At 34.5% G+C, this 11,509-nt stretch overlaps 1 protein-coding gene across 3 annotated transcripts in view; it reads right to left on the bottom strand.

Moving 5' to 3' along the window:
* The window catches only part of LOC124172925 (zinc finger protein OZF-like), an 89,159-nt gene that overhangs the window by 37,709 nt on the left and 39,941 nt on the right, over nt 1-11,509 (bottom strand). The window contains exon 1 of one of the 3 annotated variants that reach the window (XM_046552442.1): nt 5,611-5,749. The exons of 1 other annotated variant lie outside the window; for it this stretch is intronic. The gene's annotated coding sequence lies outside the window, so the exon portion shown is untranslated. Of the gene's footprint in view, nt 1-5,382; nt 5,415-5,610; nt 5,750-11,509 lie in introns of those variants that run through there. One more of the 3 variants, XM_046552443.1, reaches the window with a different exon arrangement.

Raw genomic sequence — 11,509 nt, 5'->3', positions numbered from 1 at the left:
AGGACAAAACATATTTCCATTAAGCACTTTTTCATCAGAGAGAAAGTGACGGAAGGCAAGCTTGAAGTTCAACAGATCTCCACAGAACATCAAGTGGCTGATATCATGACGAAGCCGTTGCCAATGAAACGTCTGATGATCTTGTCTGTGAAAACAGGGCTGATGTGAGGTAGAAAGGACAATGAGCAATTACTTGGTGCTTTTGTTAGTTGAGAAAGTAATTGTATGTTTTTCAGTATTTCTTCATGTCGTTAAATTCAACATTAATTTACAAGTGTTGAAGTTATTATGTTAAAATCAAGTTGAATGTTAGTTTATTGTTTGATGTAGAGATGGCGCTGCGACGTCGATTTTGTAGTTATGTACGTTACTAAGAGAGTCAACAAACAGAGAGAACCTAAAAAAGAGAAAGACTAGTATCTGCAGTTATAACATAGTTATTGTAATGTTTCTCTTATAAATTAATGTGCTCAAGAATATATAAAATTCAACATAAAATACTTAAGTAATAACCACCTATGTATACATATGCAATTAGAACAAATCTTATGAAATCATGATTATGTCATCAAGAAATAAGACTTAATAATTATAATAAGACATATGTTTATAATTCCATACTTTGACCATCAGCCCACAAAATATTTACCAAAAATATTAATAGACCAAAAATTTAATTTTCTATAAGTAGTACCATGATAGAAACAAGAGTTAAGCTTAAAAAAGACAATATTAAGTTCGGAAAGACAGAGAGTTTGATAAGAAAAAGAAGGTTTGGGAAATAGGCATGGCAGCGGGGATTTCTGATGGTGATTTCCAAAGATCAAACTTAGCTAAAATGGGTCAAAGTTATACATTTGTATGCAGAACAAGCTCATAATTTAAAAAAAATTCAAATTAACAATAATTTAAAATTGTATCAAATTCACCAAACTACTCCAGAGCAAATGGTCAGGTGGAAATAACTGTCCAAACACCTAAAAAAGTTAATTATAAAAGATAAGAAGCTAATAAAGTTATACCAATAGCATTACTCAAGCATTGTAACACTCCAGTGGTAGGAAGCAACTCAACCTTCCAATTATTAATCAATTAAAGGCTAACTACTTAACTACCAATCTCTAAACACCTATCAATCAAGTTAAGGTTAACGGCTTAAGTACTAATCTCTAAACACCTATTACCCCCAAACATCCCAAAAAGGAAAGGATATGAAGACTTATGTATTGCAAGTACAAAATATCTCAAAGTAGTACCATAATAGAAACCAACATGATGTACAGACAAAAAGACTCAATATTAAATTAAAAGTGAATGAAAAAGTGTATGTGTGTGACAAGATAAAGAAGGTTTGGGAAATGGGCATGACAGTGGGAATTGCTGATACACCAGGACCTTAAATTGAATTAGTTTGAATACACTTGGTGAGATGTTGTGCACAGAACAAGCTAATACCATTGGGATGGAGGGAGTTACTGATACTCCCAGACCATACTCGTTTAATATATATACAATACAATGTAAAGGTTAAGAACTAAATTACCAATCTCTGAACACCAGTTGGCATTGGTAGCAGCAGCTTATGCCCTCCCAACCCAAACAAGAGGTCACCAGTTCAAGTTCCGCCTCAGCAAGTTTCTCCAATCTAGAGCACGGTTGTTTGTGTACGTATAATTGTGAAATGCGTTGAAAACCCTGATATAAAATGGCCAATATGAACTGTATTTGGTGGTTTGGGATTAAATAAAAATAAAAAATAAATAAAATCATTACTTTACTTTAATATGAATACACTCAGAACAAACCACCACCTTTGAAAGCGTGAAGTTAACAACAGCTACAAATTTGTTGATGAGTTGGATGTAGGTGTCCCCTATGTGAGTGCTAACTCTCAGGTCAAAAAAAGTATAACAAGTCGTTCCGACAGTATTGTACTAATTTTACGTACCTCTCGACATACGTAAATCCGTACTTACGTAAGTGATAACCGTATTTCAGGTGATTACATCAATTTTCGAATGCGAGCACGATGAAGTAGATATTCACTCGTATACCCAATGGCAGAAAAAATATCGAATAGTTAACGAGTTTTTTACATGCTAAAAAAACAAAGTGACCCATTTTTATCATTCCTCGAAGGAATTTTCATTAATTTCTGCAGAAAAATCACTTATAAATCCCAAGTAACCAATCAACGTGAAAATATTGAAGAAACAGTTGACACAGGATATTAATTGCGTATTTGTTTACATGTTTATGGCGACTGGGTTACTGTATTTATTTTGCAAAGATTTTATGAAGCTGCATTTTCTCGTTCTCTCATATTGTGTGCCAATGGAAATGATTTCTGCATTAATGAAAGCTTTTCCCCACTAACTTTGTTAGAAGTTAATGACAGAGTTGGCTGAATAAAAGCTCACTTTTAATGAGCTTCGTGCATTAGAAATACTCTTCGATGTTACCAGCGAAGCAAATATTCCAATGATGATATTTTCACGTCATTTTATTGAGATATGAGAGAATGAAAGTATGTTTGCGTGCATTAAAAGATTGAGAGCATGTGCTTGTGAATGTATCTAAGAATTTCTTGTGTTATTTGCTCGTAATCCTCAACACCCCTCCTACGTGTATAAACTGCAACAGTGAAACTACCAGATTCATCAATCAACATAATATATATAAGGCAGAAATATAATGACTAAAGGCAAGTAGACAATACATACTATGGGCCCTTAGATCGCAATTAACCAATTTAAGTATTCAGTTTCGTAATGTAGCGTTGAGATACTGTACTTTCCCAAATCAAAACGCGATCGGTCAATTCGAAGAATAATATTATGCATTTTGATATAAAATGCTCAAGATACAACTCCTAGACTATATTTATCATCATCGTGCTATATAAAGATTATCTTCCTGAGGAAAGGATATAGTGTGAATCACTATATTGTTACTGTAGTTAGTTGATGGTTACTGATTTGCTATAGTAATTTATTGCTAAACAACAATACAGAGCAGTATTGGTAATAGGGCAATGCCATAACAGGCACCTGGTGAGACCAATTAAAGAGGGCATTTATCAGCATAACCAATGAAAATTGATTAGCACAAAATAATTAGGCAGCTGCAAAACATACGTCATGAACATCCCCCAACGACAACACTAAAAGTAGCAGTTAGAACAAATGAATACAATCACTTCATTGATAGAGGCAAAGAGAGAGAGAGTATATCGGAACTCAAAAGGTTATTCACAAGCACAAAATAATCAGGGAGCTTCAAAGGGATTGTCACGATAATCCCCCCAAATCTCAACGTTAAAAGAAGCATTATGTACCAATAGAAATAAATAGTACATTATTTCAATAAAAGAGCATCTATCAGCACTAGAAAAACATGGTCAGAAGCACAAAAAAATCAGAGGGCTTACAAAATGTCTTTAGAACACCACAGATTTCGGAACTTAGCATTATTATTAATTGGAGATAGGAAGTACTTGATTGCCATTCAAGAGACAGTGAAATCAACATGCCTAAAGCAAACTCATAGGCACAAAATGATCAGACAGTTTTAAAAGAATGTGAAGACCATTCACCAATACTCAGCACTAGAAGAATCATTATAAACATATGGAAATAGGCAGTACATAATCGCATACAATAAGAGGGCTTGATAGCACTCAAAAACATGTTCATAAGTACAAATTAATCAGGGAGCTTCAAAGGAAATACCATGAGCATCACTCAATGGAGAGCACTTGCAAAAAAATTATCTACAAATGGAAATAAGCTCTTCATCGTGACCATTAAAGACAGCGACTATAGTATTCATGACAATTGAAAAGAATTTTCACAAGCACAAAACCATTAGCCAATATCAATAATATAACATTCCCCAATGGTCACCAGTAAAAACTTTCTGAACAAATGGAAATTGGAACTTTATCAACACCCAAAAAGAAAATCTAGAAGAACAACGCAATAAGGAATCTTCAAAGTATATGTCATGATAATCCCCCAAAACTCAGTGTTTAAAGAAGCTTTACAAACTACTTGAAATAGGTGCTTCATAATGGCAATGAAAGAGAGTGTTTATCAGCACTCTAGAAGGATTTTCAAGAGCAGAAAGTAATCAGGTAGCTTCAGAGCATATATGTAAAGAATTCCCCGCTAAATTGCACTTAAGGAAGCATTATAAATAAATGAAACTATGCACTTAAAATGGCCGTCAAAGTAGGCAATAAGTGAGATCGTCTACCAGCAATAGAAATGCTAACTCACAAGCAAAACAATCAGGAAGTTCCAAGAAACTGTCATGAGCATTCACCAATGCCCAGCACTAAAAGAACCAGTAGGAACAAATGAAAAGAGATACATAATTCATGCTAATTAGCAATTACAAAGGGCGTTCATGAGCACTCATTTAACTTACCAGCATAGCACCTAATGAATGAAACATAGGATGAGACAACCATTACTCTGAATTGTTTACGATAAACGAACTTATGCTTATATCGATTACGTGAACACTCATGTCATGTTATTTGATATAGAGTCAGGGTAAATTATTAACCGAGGCATCGAACAGAACTATGATGCGCTCCAACGAAATAATGTTGATACATTAGGCAGGATACATAAAACTTACATTTTCATTGGTGATGAGCAGACCTTAGCATTACGTCATCCTAAACCGCAGCGTCACTCATACATTTGTCAAGTAAAAAACCAAATTTTAGGAGCTATCAGATATAAACGTTCGAAACAGGGTCGTAAATTATTTTTTCTTATTTGACATCACATACCAGAACAGATCTTTTGCTTTCACAATCCTCTACATTACAAACGGAAAGTCAAATTTTAAATTGCAAGTGAATTAATACGTTGATGTTCAATTGTAATTGCAACCGTTAAGAGGTTTCTTGCCTTTACACTTATGATAATTTTATTTTATCGCTAATTTTCCCAAATATTATACATAGCCAATACCTACACATACTGAAATTTTAAACGATTACATTGTGAGAGAGAAAAGATTTCCGCGACACTGACTGAAAAGAATGAGAAACTGGAATCGTCACAAGAGGCACTTAATACAAATATTCCTATCATTCATCGGGAGAAAAAACACAAAAGATTCATGGTTGGTTGCATGCTTTAAATACCAGCGAACGTTTAGAAAACATAATCAAAATAACCAGAGGACAACAGAGAAATGTATGTAGCAAACTCACATATGTAGACTAGCTATTAACGCCAAGAAAATAATCGTTGTACAAGAGAAAGTAGATGCATGACGTTACTATGAGGTTCTTATGTGAAATTGAGCATTTTAAGAGACCCATCATCACAAAGGCACACTAGCAAATCGCTCATTACTCACCGTCAAAAATATGGATTATATACACGAATACGTATTCCGTGCTAGGGCATTAGAATTCAAGATTATGTTATTATTTCATCAAATTATGACAGGCATTAATGAGCCAGCACTTAACCACCTGCCAGCAACCAAAACCATAGCGAATAAGCGTGTCTTTCTATTAAGGCCAACAAAAACATGTTAATATAAATAGCATATCCACTATCTTGTTTACAAACAGAAACTAACCTCGAGTAATAGAATGTCCGGCATCGATATAAATCCAAAAGGAATGTTTAATTATGAGAACAATATCCCTAAAAACACACAAAACTGAGAATTATCACTCTCCAGGGTATTCACGATGCCTCTGCATGCGCCCGCTCAGGAAATAATCGACGGTCGCTTGGCTCGACACTATCGACTCAAAACTCGAAAAAGACAACAACAGAACGATACCAAAATTCGCGCGGCGGTAACTTTGGAATGGATATACCTTGAAGCGTTGATTTCACATACAAGTCATGATTTCTTCAGTCTAACAATTCAAGTACGTATTAGTTATTTAAATGCACTAAAATTTAATCTTACTGTCATAAAAAATGGTTTCGAAATGAATCATAAGCCAGACTGATCCCAGACGAACAAAAGATGCATCTTAAAATCATCCGTTTAAAAATTCAAGACTGTAGTTTCTAAGCTACCCTCAAGGACTAGGGCCTAATATTTGACGCAGACTATATATTGTAATGAAATATGTGTCTTTTTCATACCCATAGTATGTAGTCACCCTAAGCTTAATTTAAAATAAAAATAATCTTCAGGATGAACTGATCTCATTGAACAGATCTCATTTTCATGTAATTTACTAAGGAAATACGACACTAAGTGATATATTAACAATATTAGTTGGTCGATACTATATATAAATTTACTTTTATAATTAACTCATTTCATAAAAACTGATAAATTTATTCAGTCTTTGTGATAAATTTCCTCATTTCCGAAACTGCTGTTCTTTCTACAATTATGCATTTTTAAACGGATATAACGCTTATTCATTTGAACTAGAGTTTCGTCAAAACAATAGGACCAAAAGATCCCACTAGGATGAAATTTTGACCGTGGGAGATGGTGCACATCAGTTGTATTCAAATTTATTACAAACTTTATGACGCAAATTTGATTGTGAGACAAAGGCTAAGCTACCTTTAAGATTAGGGCCTATGGAATATTTATTTTTACAACTCTTGGTTTTTCTCATACCCTAACTTACCCTCTGCTTCATTTCAGATCATTTAAGTTTCCAACACGATTTTAAAACATTATTTTTTTCCTTTATAAATGTTTGAATGGGCAGGCATACATTTTAGACTGACTAAATACCTTATTTCTATGCAATTCACAAAGGAACACCCAATACTTTGTACTACCATATTCACTACATTTGTATTTAAATACATTACAAGTTCTTAATAAAAAGGTTTCTCCGTCAGCAAAAATGTTAAATCAAATATTAAGAGTGAGTAGTAGAAAAACATGTAGTAACATTTTCCTTCTTCAGAAACATGCCAAACATTTATCTTACCAACCTTTCCCCACAAAGGATTATGCAGACACCACTTCATTAAATCACCTCATATCCATAACTTTGTATCCTTGATGGAACAAATTCTTACCTTGTTCAATCCAAAGCCATTTCCATGATTATTTCTCTTACACTTTCACAATATTCATCAGAAACATTTCAACACTAAGCAGTCCCTTAGCCATTCTTATGAGATTGTGTATAAAAATTTGTCCTGGGCCCTTAATCATTAAAAGAATGTTATGTATTTCAAATTTGACGCAAATTTGATTGTGATACAAAGGCTAAGCTACCTTTAAGGTTAGGGCCTACGGAATATTTTTTTTATAACTTTTGGTTTTTCTCACACCCTAACTTACCCTCTGCTTAATTTCAGATCGTTTAACTTTCCAACACATGCTTTTAAAACATTAATTTTTTCGTTTATAAATGTTTGATTGGGCAGGCATTTATTTTAGACTGACTAAATACCTTATTTCTATGCAATTCACAAAGGAACACCCAATACTAGGTATGTACTACCATATTCACTACATTTGTGTTTAAATACAATACAAATTCTTAATAAAAAGGTTTCTCCGTCAGCAAAAATGTAAATTCAGATACTAAGAGTAAGCAGAAGCAATACGAGTAGTAAGATTTTCCTTCTTCAGAAATATGCCATACATTTATCTTACCAGCCTTTCCCAACAATGGATTACGCACACAACACCATAAAATCACCTCAAATCCAGAACTTTATACCCTTGATGGAACAGAATTCTTACCTAGTTGAATCCATAGCCATTTCCATGATTATTTCTCTTACATTTTCACCACATTCATCAGAACCATCTCAACACTAAGCAGTCCCTTATCCATTCTTATGAGATCGTGTGTAATAATTTGTCCTTGGCCCTTAATCATAAAAAGAACAATGTTTTCAAACACTATCTCTCAGGCTATTAGTCATTAAATGCAACCAAATGGTTGGATGAATTAAATGAATTTAATATTCATTCATTCTTTTGCCTATCCTTTCTTTATAATTGTGCATCTCTACATTTATCTTATTATGTAATTATTTTTTGCATTGCATGAATATTTACGACTACATTATTTTATGCGTCTATAATTTGCTTGTTCAAATTACTGCAAAATAAAATCAGAGCAAATGAAAGGATGAGGTACTATATGCCACAATCACATGGCATTAACGTCCACCGTCTCAGTACTAGGTCTCTGCAATTCACATTTGGCAATCACTTCAACATATCATATTACCGAGCCCATGTAAATATTCCTTATGGACAGTAATTTTTCTTTATATCCGTAACACCATTCCCATCAGATAAAAAATGTTGCCTTCCTTTCTGTAACTTAAAACTCCAACATAAACCCATGACAGTCACTGAATATAAACTGTATTGAATATTTCAACTTCAAAATAATGAAATCCACAAAAAAGTTCAACTAATATCATTTTCATTTGTATGCAACCACAAAGGAAGTCATGCCAACATATACACATGATTCAATAGAAAATAATTATCAATGCACGAGCAAAGAATTCTGCATAAAATCCTTTTGTAAAATATCTCAGGTACAAAAATGACATTCATAAAAAAGTGCTATTTACATTATTTTCTTTTGCATGCATCCATTGAGAATGTCAGAGACAAGGACGACCAATACTTCAGTTAAAAATTTTCATCAACGAATGATCAATGAAGACTGAGGAAATATATCATGATTCTAGCGTTGCTTATCTTAATAGTTAATAGTGATAATAGGCTGACAGAGAAATGGCTTTATAAAAAGGCCTTTTAAGCAAATGAAAGGTACTATGTACACGACAGATAAGCATTAAAGTAGTAAATTGTAAAGAGGAATTATGTATAGTATATTGTATGGTAATGGCTCCCACAGCAGAAAACACAATAGGGAAATTGCATACTTTTTATAAACAGTATACTGATATACTACAGTAAACACTTAGTACCGCAATATACTTTTTTCCGCTTAAAATTCAGTTTATACCCTAGAAAATGACTCCCAAAAGTCGCCCGAGTTTCGCGGGCTAAAAAATACCGCCCCCACTAATCTTTGGCTGTGACGTCATAGTTCAGTATGAGTCCAAGATTCAAGCCCAAACTGCAGGTTTGGAAGAGCCACGTTGCGTTTAAAGGAGAACATGGGTGAAGTAAGGAAAAATTACAAGTGGTGCATTGTTCCTCTGTGCAATAACACCCCAGAAAAAATTTTCGTGTGCATTCCCACGGAGGAAATTAGAAGAAAAGCCTCGATGCAAGCCGTCTGTCGGGATGAGCGTTACGGAAAAATAAGAGTATAATAAACGGAATGATAAACCCGTGTGCTATGTGAGCGAAGATAACATTAATATAAATAATATTTCCATATTTCATTGACTGAATAACTTGAAACTGAGATTTTTTGATAATTCGGCCGCCGTAGAATAAAAACTCAACTTCCGAACAAAAATCGGGATAGGTGTTTCTCGATGGTTACGATGGACTCAAATTATTAAGGCACTTGTTCAATTTCAGTTACGGAAGGACATAGAAAATTCCATGATGTTTAAAATCAAGGGAGGAAATATGAAAATGTAGAGCAACGTTGATCCTCATGCATTCGAGTGCCAGCCAAGAAGACAGCGTTTTCTTCTACTGTCGGCGTCAAAATGATGTGCCGCTGTACTTTGCAAATTTATATCCTGGCTTCACTACATGCTATAAAAATGAACTATACGTCATTTTAAAGGAAATTTTATCCTAAATTCTGATTTATTTTATTACAAAAAATTGAAAAATGTAGACACGGTCAGTGCAATAAATGACTCCGCGCACCGAAAAAATAGCCGTTTTGTCAACTTCATGAACTTTGAAACTCAACCTAAGGAAAACTACTACGTCTACAGCATTCATCTTCCACATTAATTTACACTCATCAGTAAGGATTAATACAATGGCTTTAGGGTATTTTTAGAACTTATATTTTGTTATAAATTAATGAAAATATTTAAACATCTTGTCCCATAGTTTACCCCGAAAGATAAAGGAAGTTGTAGATGGAAAAAGAATAGAATCCAGAGGTGGTCACAAAAAATGAATCGCAGCATTCTTTGATTTTATTCTGCGCCGTTGCTTGCTTTTCAAAAAAAAGTTGAGTCACAAGAGTAATGTTCCGCGGCCTTTGGAAATTATGGAGATAAGAATGGACATGTGTGGATCAGCAATTTCCATTTAGTTGGTTGTCAGGATAAACCAAGGATCCATTTAAAGGTTGTCAGGCCATCGTATAAAGATAGGACTGATGTGCACCACAGGGGAAATGGTGTGTTTGAGGGAAAGTCAAACCCAAAGTTGCCCAAAGAATGTGCAGTTCTATGTTGCTCTTTCCCCAGTTAAAACCAAATAGATATTGGATTGGGATGATATTTTCACCACGGGTTCCAATGATAGTGAGAGTGCAGGTGATCACGGTCATCGTCGAAAGTCATCCCTCTAGGATTTCCGATACGGAATTTTTAAGTGACAACCGATCGCAATGACGATGAGCTCGCCTTTAGAGAAGGTTTCAGATATATCGTGAGAAAAGCTCCTAAAATGTATTAAAGACTCTGTTTGGAAAACATGCACATTTTAATGCTAATTTAGGAAGTATTTCATTTCAAAAGTAACTTATTAACACCTGAAGACGTTGTGTTTATTATATTGATCGAAGTGCGATTGAGCGATTCTTTCTGCAGAATAGGAAGTGGCTTCGGGGTTTTTAGTCACAAGATGGTAGATTGTGTTGGAAGTTCGTCTATATTATCGCTACTAAATTGAAACATTAATAGTCTGGCTTCCTCAAAGCTTCCTGTCGCCCTCCAGGCAAGATATTTTTAAGTTGAAAGTATCATCGACAGCTTCGAGGCGGAAATAAGTTCACCATAAGACTCTACCGGACTGCCAAAAGAATACACATTTCATATGAGTATACGCTTTCGCCAATATTATACGCAAGTCTCACTTTGTTATAAACTATAAAACATTACAGATGCACATCAGCTACCTTTCCATTTCTCGGCATCGACTTTCCGAGCCGACGAAGTCTACAGTTTCACTAAAATACCCTGTTATCATGATGGAATCAGTAACAGGAAGCTTGCTTGGATCAGCCTAAGAATAACCATATGCCTTCATCTTTACGCAATCCATCGCTTTCAATGGAGGAGAAATAGATCAAATAATAGCCCTGAAGTCACAATGAACAACTCCGATAAGTCTGCACTTCAATAAATGAATCATAACCACGCCGTCGCATGTATTCAAGTATGCAACCTATACTATGGCCGTGCCGCCGTGCCTCGTACTGAACTATGACGTCACTTTTCTACCAGCCAATCATCGGGCGTTTTCGCTTCTCACTTGCATTTGAAAATTCTCGTAAACTTTGATGCATTAAATATCGCAAACCACGTCATGAAATAATAAAAAAAACTTTCACCGAGGTATGCAAACATATATTTTTATATAATTTTGGGGCTATTGATTATATCTGAAATATATGCAAGTT

This window comes from Ischnura elegans, assembly GCF_921293095.1.
Source record: "Ischnura elegans chromosome 13 unlocalized genomic scaffold, ioIscEleg1.1 SUPER_13_unloc_3, whole genome shotgun sequence".
NCBI classification, from domain to species: Eukaryota; Metazoa; Arthropoda; class Insecta; order Odonata; family Coenagrionidae; genus Ischnura; species Ischnura elegans.
This window is presented reverse-complemented; position numbering and strand designations above follow the sequence as displayed.